At 40.5% G+C, this 12,306-nt stretch overlaps 1 long non-coding RNA gene across 1 annotated transcript in view; it reads right to left on the reverse strand.

Annotated features, from left to right (window-relative positions):
* The window catches only part of LOC144246125 (uncharacterized), a 43,551-nt gene extending 31,565 nt beyond the window's left edge, over positions 1-11,986 (reverse strand). The window contains exons 1-2 of the long non-coding RNA XR_013339809.1: positions 11,862-11,986; positions 7,012-7,094 (exon numbers count right to left, since the gene is read on the reverse strand). This is a non-coding gene — a long non-coding RNA (uncharacterized LOC144246125). The remainder of the gene's footprint in view (positions 1-7,011; positions 7,095-11,861) is intronic.
* Positions 11,987-12,306: the final 320 nt, after the last annotated feature.

The following is a 12,306-nucleotide window of genomic DNA, read 5'->3' on the forward strand; positions in this document are numbered from 1 at the left end:
CTTATCAGGCCAGATCTGAACAGCATTGACCTGCTTTAGCTGGATAGCAGATAGGCACAGATAGGCCAAGTTTTTACTCAGCTGAGCCTAGCCCCTCCTGAATTCTAGCTAAAATGTCACTGCAATGGGAGGGCAGGTCAGGAAATACCCTAGAAAGCAGAGTTCAGGTGATACATTGCTATTTATATACAAAACTGTGGTTCTGCTCGGCTGAGCCCTGAAACATCAAGTTCAATTGTCTTCCCTCTTTAAAAAAAAAAAAAATTGCCATTCCCTGGCAGCTACATCTGCCAGAATTGCAGGGGGGCTCAGCTCCCTTGTTAGCCAGAGAGAGAAATTAGTGCCCAGAGAAGATGATGCAGAAGGCCCACAAAACACAGCCTACCCTGTTGCCAGGCTTCCATTCCTCGCAAGCAGCAGTGCAAACTTGCCAGATGGTGCTTTCTGGTGCCTTCACAATTACCCACTAGGAGAGTTACTTTTAGTGTCTTGGGCAGAAAAGAGACTCTTTACCCTTGTTGCTGGAGATGTCCCTGTGGATGCCATGCAGAGGGGAGCCTCTCCTGTGGCACTGCAGGAGGGACAATGTTTAAGATCCCTGGTGCTCTGTGTCTGGGTGGTTCTGCATAATTCTGATTGCAGGAGCTTGTCTCCTAGGGCAACCCAGCTTTCTCGGTGCACTGCCTGGGAAGATGGAGAGCATGGCAATTGTTCCAGAGCAGGCACCTAAAACTTCACAGCTAGGTCCTCTTCTGACCCTAAATACTTAGAAATCAAACTCCTCCTTGGGAACAAAAAAACACCCAAGTTTAATGTGATAAAATGTTTCATACTTTCCAGTAACTAAATGAATCAGAAATGAAAGATTTTCCATTCTGGAAAGTTAAGGAATTGTTATTAGTAAAGGCAAGTAATGATGCAGAGTTTAAATTTCAGAGGAAGTCTGTGTTTATCCTGGGGAAGACAGTAGAGATTATCTGTTTTCTAGATTTTCATGGCCCTGATGAAGTAATATTTTGTAAATGTTGTTTACAGTTTCTGTCTTACAAAGCCATATAATGTATATATGTATGTATACATATATCTCCTTAAATAGGCATTCTATATGGAATCCAAATAGCATGTGAAAAGCTAAAAATGCTTTTGTAGAATACATATCTTTGCCAGTAGGTATCTGACAGAGATAAGAGATTTATGTTATTATTTCTATGGCTATTTCTTTACTTTACTGTCACAGCCAGCAGGTTTAAAAGACAAAATTTTGGTTAAAGCACAAAATATGCAGACTTCCACATAAAGAGTATTATGATAAACTCAAAATGCTTTCAGACTATCATAATTATGCCCAATTTTAAAAAAGGACACACTTCACAGCTGTAGAGCAGCACATGGCTAGATGGAAAGAAAATTCCACCAAGTATTTTATCAGCTGGCTGCCATTCTCTGTCTGTGAGCCAATAAAAATGGAGAATTTTATTGAGAAGCAATAATTTCCTCTATATCAACTTGTGCAAGCTCTATTACATCAAACCCCAAATGTGCTCGCAGAAACAAAACACCCTTTTAAATGTTTTCCCAAGATATGATGCAGCCATTCCATCTATCATTTGGACCCCGCTATTTTAGCCAAACATGCTCATGCTGAGGAGGCAGAGGTCTGAGCTGCAGAGAGCTATGTAAAAGGACTACACGCTTCGTAAGGATTTACATAATTTGTTTGTTTGTTTGTTTTTAATTTTGGGGTTCCACATAGTGAGCTATCTTGGATGTGCTGCAACACAGCGCTAAAAGGTAATGGCAGGAAGAGCACAATTTTATTGAACAGCTCTTGTTACATAGGGAAGGGATGTGAAAAGCTTTTCAACACAGGAAGCCATAGTCACTCCCTTGACCAGAGGCAACACTTCAAACCAAATTAAATACAAGTTAGCTGACTAGAGGAGCACCTGCATATTCCCAGAATCATTAAGCTCTTGGTCTCTGGGACCTGACCATGTGAACCAAAATGGAAGTCAAATAATTTCTGATGACCTTGGAAATCATTAGAGCTGGCCTGCAACCATTTATGCCTTTACTGCAAATTTAAATAATCTGAATTTGTGAGTAGTGCTGAATTTAAATAATCTCCCATTTTGCAGTTGGCTGAGATGGATAGGAGGCTGTTTCTTTGACTTATTCAACTCCATTCTCCATTTATACATATTTTTTGACCATAAAAATCTGCACTAACTGCAGGCACTCAAAGGCCTCTGAAACCCTAGTTCAGGAGCTTGTTGGAGGACAAAGCCTGTGCTGACTGAAGCTGCCTGAACTCATGGAAACCATGAAATGACCTAAGTCAGTGCCATGCAAATGTTATCTCACCCCAAAAAACCTCATTCAGCTCTTGTTCTTGTTCTAACTGCTTACCACCAAACTACCCATCAGGAAACAGCCCCAAACCCTGACTGGGTTCTGGAATCACATGTCAGTAGCTGCTCAACAGCCTAGGTGGTGGGAAGTCACACTATCCTAACAGGAATGTACTTAGGAAACACTGCTCCTAGGCTCAAGAAAAGAGACTTGTTTTGATTAACCAAAAAGCAAACCCTCAGTCAGCATTCTTTCTTTAAAGCCCATAGAGGCAAGGACACAATGCTTTTACAGTATTTGTGGCCAAATATCTTCATCAGAAAAAAACCCCTCAAACCTGGGAAAATACACAGCAGCATAATATTTCCTTCTTTGCTTTTCAATCAAAAGCTTTAATGCAGCTGAATCAGGCAACAATAAGTGAACACTGATCATACCAGGAGAAGGAAAACAGCTGTGGGCACCAGTATGAACAGCCCTGCTGTATCACCTCATTTAATGATCTATTGCTTTTGCACTTGAAGCTTAGTCCCATCCCCCAGTGATACATCTTCCTTTCTTTTTCCTGCAGATCCAATACACATTATAAGGTTCATTAGTCAAAGCAAAGTTTTCTTCAATTTGTCTGCAGCTGGAATTTCTGTATAACATAATATGAAATAAACCATACAGTGGCCCCCAAATTAAGACTCCAGCAGTATATAAGCAGGGTACTCAGTTTTCTCAAGGGTACCTAGCCTGACACTGGGGACAGGGGGATGGAGCCCTACCACTCCTGATCTGTGTTTACAAAGGTCCCCAGTGATTTTAAGAGGTGCTGGCTCTGTTTTAGCCTGACTTTGAACCTCTATTTCATGGTGAAATAGGTCTCAAGGAGCACTGGCAGCCACAGTGCTGTCTCTGCACTTATCATTGTAGGTCACCACCACTGGCAGGAGAGGGCAAACACATGGAGTGAGAGGAGCTGCCATCCCATTCTGCCTGAGAAGTGAGAGATGAAGAGGAGGAGATGCTCAAAATGCTGGGTTTGGGTGTTGATTTCTCTTCCCTTCACTAAACGGAGCCAGATTTAGACATGCAGTGTTCTGAAGGAAAAAAGTTTAAAAAACAAAAAAATTAAAAATGAAAGGAGTTTCTGCAGAAAAATGTTGAAATTAAATAATCTGGCTTTTCCAATGTTTCCTTCATATTCTTGACTGAAAACATTGCTAGGAATTTAACCTAAATCCTCAGATAGTTTCAGTCAATCCAAACCTGCATTTCAGGGAATAGAGATACCTAATATATGTCAGTGCAAGGCTGCTGACCATTTTTCCCAGCAGACTACTGGAGCTCTCATATGTCACTGAGAGCTTAGAGTATAACAAATTTCTTTTTGTTTTTAGCAATTTCCTTTAGTGCTCAGTGAATGACCCTGTCACACATTCAACAACTTGTTTTCATATTGCTACAAGGAATTCTGCCGTATGAAATTAATGTAGTAAAGTGTATTCTCAGTTTTTATTAAGCTCTCTTGGCTGAGGAAATTTCAATGCTTAGTAGGAAGATGGGGGAGGGAATGTAAACACAAAGGTTTCACTTTTCTCTCTTTATTTAAAAAAATTAAATTAAAGTATTTCATTTCATGAATGACAGATCAATTCAGATGACTGGCCAGATTCTGCTGAGTACCAGTTGTAATCACAAAAATTTCAGGCTTCTTATGCTTTGAAGTTAACAGAGCTGGCACAGGCAGTACTATACAAAGAAGCAAATAACCTGAAAGAAATGTAAAGGCCACAAATACTGTTTAATGAAGTGTCTTTGGAGACGCCTATGTGAGCAAAGTAATTAAAACCCAGGCAGTAGAGAGAACAGGAAGAAAACTGAGAAGCAGTAATTAATTTAAAACACTATGATGCTTCTCGCTGCAAATTCTGTAATTTTCACAACACAGCAGAAGCTCGAAGTAGTGCCTTGTCCCTTCAGGATGCTGATCTCAGGATATAGACACCTACCCAATAAAGTATATATAATAGATGAATAAAAGAAACAATTGTTTCTACTTCAGCATGATGGTGTGAGGGTGAACTTTGATGGCATCCTAGTAAAACACATAACATTTATTGCTGTGATAAACTGCTCTTGAGGGAGTGATTTCCCTGCCCTCCCAGCTGGAGCTGTCGTACTGCAATGACAGAGTGGGTAAGGAAGGGACAGAACAATAGAGAAGTCAAGGAGCTGGAGCCTGACCTTAACAGAGTGGGTGGTATTTGCTGCAGTCCAGAAAAGCAAATAACTCACTCAAAGGTGATAGATTTTACTGGGGAGTGGAAATAACAAAGCTGAGAAATAAAGTGGAGCTAACATGGTATGAAAGCATATTAATTGAAAGAGGGGATTTACTTTTCAATAGATTCAGCTATTCAGGAGAGAGAGAAAAAAAAAGCAAAAGAGGGGTAAGAGAACAGAGGAAAGAGGAACAGAAAAAAAAAAGAGAGAAGAATAAAAAAAGGGAAAAAAAAAAAAAAAAGAAAAAAACCCCAAGGCTCACAAGTGCAAGGTGTTCTTGATTAAATGTATCACTCAGTGACATGTCCAAAACACACCAACCCACTTCATGGAACACCTCGCCTGACAGCAAGGGTGTAATTGAGTAGTTGGTACTGGAAAATTTGTTTCTCTTTTCCCTTTTTGGTAGTAGGGACTTAGGGACCAACAGCCTATAGGAACAACATCCTTCATAGTCTCTATCTCAGTCAAGAACATGCAGGAGCAAACACAGGTTTCAAAAACAGGGGGAATTTTTTTTTTTTGCACAAGAGTTTGTGTAGAGCAACTACCTCTGTGTTTTACTCATTCTTTTTCATTGCCCTCTTTTCCTAAGCATAAGAAAGGGCAGAGTTCTACTCACTGATCTAAAAATTTAAGAGTTGCTGTGGTACTAGTGACTTTAATCCAGTTACATTTGCTGTGTACAGACAAAACATGATATGGGTTGCAACATGTATAGTGAGAACTTGAAAAGGTGACAGTTTTACAAAGCTGAAATAAATCAGTGACTTGACTGACTAAAGAGTGGTTTTGTTTAAGGATATTCTATTTGTTTAGCAAAATATCACAGATTGATAGGAAAATGTAATCTGACTGATAGGAGATATGGAAGTTCCAATAAGTTATAGATATGCAAAGAGAATGAAAGAAAAAAAAAGCATTGTTGTAGTAAAATTACAAATTTATGTCTCTCATAACTGATTTAAAAAGGAAGGTAAAAAAATGTATAAAGTATCCATTGTCTGTTCTGCAGGGGCTTTTTTTTCTAAAATGTGTATAATAAAAGATTCTTTCACTCAGTTCGAGGTACTTTTATGACTCCTGTTCATATTGAATTAAAGTGCTTCAAAACAGAAAGGTATTTAAGTTTACAATGTACTTTTGAGAAGCAGATGTCTCTTTTGCCTCCATGTTACAGAGGGGAAAACTCAGAGAAATATTCAGAGTTGATGTCAGATGGGATACGTACACTGATAAAGCACGATGAGCCTGGAAATTTCTGGGTGAGAATGCTGGTCATCCTTTCTCCAAGAATAAAAGCAACTGCCTGTTTGAATCCTTTATTATTATTATTATTATTATTATTATTATTATTATTATTATTATTATTAAATTTATTTATTTATTTATTTATTTATTTGTAGCGGTAGTAGCAGTAATAGTAGTAGTAGTAGTACTATACAACGGCGCTGTTGGAGGCTACAGATATCCAAATGTCTTTAGACCAGCAGACAGAAAAAAGCTTATGCATAAGATGTTGATAGGGCATGACAGCTTATACACTAAGACACATTCAATTCCTAGGGGATAAGCACCATGAAGCAGCTGCTGGCCCCTGCAGAGGCTGTGTAGATTCCAGTGTTTTGTGGTATGAATCAAACCTAAAGGTGGACTTGACTGAAGAGAATTAGAAGCAGTGTTACACACTGTGACTAGCAAATTGTCGTCATCTTCAGACTGTTCTTTACTCGGGGTGATGAAAACCAGGGGCTGTGCTGATGGTCACTGAAGGAGTCATCAGACTAGATGCTTCTAAGCAAATATAAAATTTTATCTTCCTTGTGTTCTAGACAGAATGGTAGGGCAGGAGTATTATTCATTACATCACATAATTAATTATAAGGATATAGCTTTATGTAAGGATATAGCCTTTGCTGTATAACAGTACCATGATTATTTTTTCTCAAAGCAGTGTCTCAAAAAGCTCAATGACAACCAGAAAAAGCTCAATGACAACCAGAAGCTTTCTCATCTCCCATCCTGCTCCATGGTCTCCTCTTTGTCCCCAGGCTCTGAGGCTTGCAGGGAGAACTCAGGCACCAGGATGCTCTGGAGCAGGCTGCAGCACCCCCATCACCAGACTATGACACTGTTTGCATTCCCAGGGGTGGTCTCCCCTTCCCCAGCAGCAGACCTAGCCCAGAGAGAGGGTTAATGTTAGTTGGGACTGGGGGAACAGAACATTTGGGAAAGCCCAGTGAAAGCCAAGGCAAACACATCTGAGATGTGCTGCTCCTCAGGGCACCCAGAGGCTCATGGCAAACTGCTTCTGACACCCTGGTCTCCATCCTCCTTTTCCCTTACCTGCCATCTTTGAGAATCCCACTTCTCAGAATATTATCCTACCTTTTTATTGCAATTACCCTGCAGGTCAGCAGCAGGGTCCTTGTCCTCCAAGGAAAAACATAGCATGGTATAAGCAGCCTCTTCTGGAAAAGGAAAAAGAGTAGAGATGATCACAGCAGCACAAAGATAAGATGTTCAGTTCTGTGCACATCTAAGAGGAGCACGATTTCCAGCTGCAGCAAGACAGCATTATTTTTGCATCTCTAGATTACATTAATGCATCTTGTGCTGCAGAGGCTGTGCTAGCAAGCTGCTCATTCTTTGTGCAAACTACAGACACCCACCAGGCACAGAGCTCCTGCAAGACCTCTTCCCCTTTGATTCTGACCCCAAATGGTGTGCTACAGTACACAGCATAGCTCTGTAAACACCATCATTCAAATCAGCACTTTTCTGTCCAATTCATATAATTTTCTTTTTTCATACTCTATTTTAAGGATATATGTGCTTACATATATATTTTTTTATTTACCAGAGTAGTTTTTATTAATGAATCCTTTATGTCTTACAACTCCTGCAGAGCTGGTAATTTGCTAGAAAAATTATAATGGAAGTATCCCATGAAATGCTTTAAAACTAACTTACAATTAGTTTTTTGTCTTTGTAGACAGTCATACAAAGACTCTGAGTGTGCCATTTGTTTGAACCAAGTTCTTTTAATCTTTTCATCTGTACCAGAACCAAATCTGCACCCAGTCTGAGCTGCACCTATAGCTGTGACTACTTAGGTAAGTCATGAAATACCATCTTTTCCAGCAAAAAAGCACTTCTCCATGGAAGAGAGACATAAATCTCCCCAGAGAGTGAATTTCAAACCCCTGGGCTGCGGGATCTCCTGAATGCTTGCTGAAACCAGACATAAAGAGCCTGAATTTAGGAATGGCATGGATAGTTGAGGCAGTTCCTTCTCCCCTCCTGCTCAGCTTGCTTCAGGTATTGTTCAGCCTTGGACACACTGGCTATCTTGGGGAACTTGTCCTCTCTGATCTGGGCTGGCAAAGTTGTTCTGGGCTCTGGTCCCTCAGCAGGAGCCCTGGAGCAGAGAGTGCTGCAGGTGAGGTCTCAGGATGACACAGCCCCTGTTTCTCAGCCAGCAACCAACCTGTCTTGCAGGGGAAGGCTCAGCATGGTGGGGCAGTTTTCCCTTCCTGGTGGAAGGTGGACACATTTCTCTGTCAGAACCACTACAGTGCAGCCAGTTCACTTTTAATACTATTTGTGAGCACATGTCCAGTAGGACCTTGTGAATGCCACAGTGAGACGGTGATAGAAAGTATGTATAAACCAAAATACGCAAAATAGGTAATTTTTCATAATTCAATATGACATCCTTCCTTTAATTTAAACCTAATCAGGGAATAAGAAACTAAAAACAGCTGTAAGCATTCACATTACATCTCTCCAGGGAAACGTACATAAAGTTAGGATTTGTTTTCACCCAATGGAAATTTTGCGATTTCACACAGCCACTCTTTTTGTTTAAGCTGCTTCTTTATTACATTTTCCATAACAGAATTTACAGCCTCCACAAAATAAAAAGCAATTCTATGGCATTTTCCTTGCCTTACCTTCTCCTGCTCAAAACATGAAAAGATTAAACACGTAAGTGTTTCTAGTAATCTGGCTATCTCAGCCATAAATTCAACAGGCAGGAAAGATTTTTTTTTTAATCGGTAAGATGTGCCTGGAAACTCTGCATGGCCTGGTGTGATACACATTTCTTCTTTTTTTTTTTGTTGTTTTTTTTTTTTCTTTTTTTTTTTTTTTTTTTTAACAATTCATACAGTAAATAAGGTTTTAGGACACCACATCCAAAGGCATTTTAAAGCTCTCTTCTCCTACATATATCAGTCCTGGCCAGCAGCACAGAATTAAAATGTGTGGTGAGCTCAGAAGCAAACACTTCCAAAGCTTAAAGTGCTCCGCCGAGCAATCCAGCAGGGAGAGCAGGAGGGAATGTGAGACCTCCCAACACAAGAGGACACGGCCCCCAGACGTGGCCATTCAACAATTCCTCAGCTGTTGAAGGCAGCAGGGAGGGAGCTGGCTGCAGCGAGACAAGCAGAAGCCTGTATCCTCTGCATCCAGCGGGAAGCAGTAATCTGATTACAGCCCTCAGTCCCTCTGAAAGTTGGTCCCTAATGAAAGTTTTAAGAAAAGTGCTCTGCTGCTAAGCTTGCTCAGATAAAGTGCACAGTATTTGGGAACAGTGATGCCTCATGAGTCCAAAGTTAATGCTAGCAGCAGCCTCTTAATCTGTACTTAATAATCAGGCAGAGTGAAAAGCTGACCCAAGGCAAAGTTTAATGATCAAGGCTGGCAATTAAAGCTATTGGTAACAATTAGTTTTTCTGCAAATGTGCTTTCCATGGTGGGAAGTGTAACTATTAAATTTCCAGACATTTTAAACTACATTTTTAAAAAATGTGGCATTATCATCTATAAATGCTGCATGAGACCATTCCCTGAAGTTAAGTGCAGGAGTAGTGGCAAGACCTTGCAGAAAAAGGCAGCGGATGCAGTTGTGGCATTTGGCTATGATCACAGAAAACATGAGTGTTTTCTTCTTCATGCATGGGAAGATCTTACAGAAAAAAAATTTCCCTCACAACAAAAGACTTTGAACACGACCCTGCAGAGGAAGGAAATCACAATGTTACAAACTGGCATCACCTGAGAGCCAGTTGCCAGGAGTGGCACTGTCCAGGTTTAGCAGCAGACAGACATAGGTCTTGCCAGACTAATCCCCCAGAGCAAGTACCTGCTTAAGTTAAAATGAGCACATAAAGAGGGCCCATGTGCTGTACTTTGAGAGCCCAGGAGTGTGACTTCCAATGCCTTTGGTGCAAGGCAGGGGCAATTTTGCAGCCACTGACTTTCAGGGGAGCATCAAACATGGCTGGATGCTCCTCTCCATTCCTGGAAGCACTGGCTTTTCAGGGTTGCAGCCAGATTATACCAAGGCTTTGAATTTCTGACACACTCAGGGGAGAGAGTGAGGGATGAAGATGTCCCTCGCACTTGGCAGGACTAACAGCACCCCACTGTCCTATGTCAGTGTGATGAAATCCTCCTGGAAGTCACTGGAGCAGCACCATGTACCTCTTACTATACACCTTTAACAGTAATGTTGAAACTGAAGTGTTGACATGCTTTTCATTAGGACAGAAAAGTGCTTGTTGGTTGGAGTACAAGAAAGTTGTGGGTGGAAGTGGGAATTAGGCAGTAGAAGGAAAACAAGTCAGTATTTTTAAGTTTTATATACATGCATCATAAAACTGGTGAATTTTTCTTCTGTGTTTTTGGAACCTTCTTTTTTCCTTTTCTTTTTTTTTTTTTTTTTTTTTTTTTTTTTTTTTTTTTTTTTCTCACCAGCAGCAATTACATATTTAATTCTAAAGGAAAATGAAAAGGAAAGAGCAATGGAGAAATATGAAAACTAGGCACTTTAAACATATTTTCCAAGACCATTAATATATGCCTGAGGTATACAGAATAGCAAATTTGGACTGGAGGCAAGAATTCATGCCTCCTAAAATACATATTACCATGTCTTAAAGATATACTCTGGAAGAGTTAGACTTCTAGTTAGCAAAGACAAAAGCATTTAAAAAATTCAGATAGTACAAATGTATTTTATATATGGTAGTGCATAAGCTGAAAAATACTTCTGACCTATATAATCAAATTAAATTACTGCTAAATTAGTTTGGAACCTATCTACATTCCAGAATTGTTCTTAAGAAAAATATATACACTTGTACATATTTATATAAGATAGGCATCATCCTGTGTAAGGATTACAAACATTTATAAGACTTTTTCAACCACTACTGATAAATCAAGGTAGCTTCTCTCAAAAATCCTAATATCCATGTACCCAATATAGTTCAAATCAGGACAAACTAAATCAAATACTTTTTATGAACAAACACAGGTACATGCAATTTTTAAAACTAGTTTTATCTGTTATTCGGACATTCCCTCTTGTGTGGGTGGTTGTTTTCTCTGTTTGTGTTTTCTCTTTTTGCCTTTTTTTTTTAAAGCCTGGAAACTGCCACAAAGAAGTCTGGCAGCTATAACCTCCAGCTAACTACTAGCAAATGCTAACATGCTGTAAAGTGGAACATTTATACAAGATCCATCTGGTGCATACAAGTAGGAATCCAAGATTTAAAGCCATTACATTGTGCATGTGCATTTACACCTTCACCAAAGTTGGCAAAAAGAGTAGATTTTACCCCATGACTCCAGTAGTAAAAGGAGTGGTGTGAAACATGTGCTGACCTACGCTCCTCCATCCAATCGTAGTTATTATATACTGCTCTTTGGCATGTTACATCCCAGGCTTCATGCCAGGAATAAATTAGTTCAGTCCTGAACTTGCCTATCAGAAATTAAATAGTACAAGAGTGAAACATGCCTATAAAGGATTAGAGTAGCTGAGTGTTTTCTTTTGATCAGTCTCACAGATTTAAAAAGGCACTCCACCGGGTCTGGTAAACCCCGCAACACTCCCATCAAAAGGACGTCTCAGTTGACTCTTTTTGCAGTAACCGAACAGTAAGGAGGGAAAAACAGCTTTGAGCTTTTTGCTATTCTTCGTGAAGATTAGACTTGCTAAACCATATGCCTAAGTTTTCAGTCTTTTTTCAGCGGGTACGTTCCCATCACCTCAGGCAAAATAGACCTGGGTTTGTCCGCAATATTTTGCTTTGTATTTATACAGGAGGTATATAAAAGAAATATGCAGAAATTAAAACAAAGCATGCAGAAACCAATGACAAATATAACCATCATCATGAGAAAAAGAGGTGAGGGAAAAGATTGAAGGGAAAGGGTGCATTTACCACTACCAGAGAAATTCAGGTTGCCGTCAGAAGCGAGCCCCAACGCTTAAGGCATTCACTCATGCCCTCTGCCGTCTGTGCCGGCGAATTCCAGCGCGGAGTGGCCGCGTCTCCCGCAGGAGAGCCCCGAGCGGTCTGGGCTGAGCGGGGCTCCGTGCGAGCGCGTTGCGCGGCCGCGGGCGCGGCGCGGCCGGAGCGCCGGCCCGGCTCCGCGCCAGGAGCGCGCCCGCGCCGCGGCACCGGGCCCGGCGCTCCAACACCAGGTGGCACCAAACAACAACTTTCAACAGCGTGCTCTGCCCAAGCTTGTTCCGAGCTGTTTCTTCTTTTTTTTTTTATTTTTTTTTTTTTTTATTTTTTTTTTTTTTTGGGTTTGTTTGTTTGTTTTAATTTTCCCCCTAAATTGTTGGAAAGGTCGCACAGAAATGTGCGATAGTGTCTGTTT

The sequence above is a fragment of the Lonchura striata genome, chromosome 4 (genome assembly GCF_046129695.1).
Source record: "Lonchura striata isolate bLonStr1 chromosome 4, bLonStr1.mat, whole genome shotgun sequence".
NCBI classification, from domain to species: domain Eukaryota; kingdom Metazoa; phylum Chordata; class Aves; order Passeriformes; family Estrildidae; genus Lonchura; species Lonchura striata.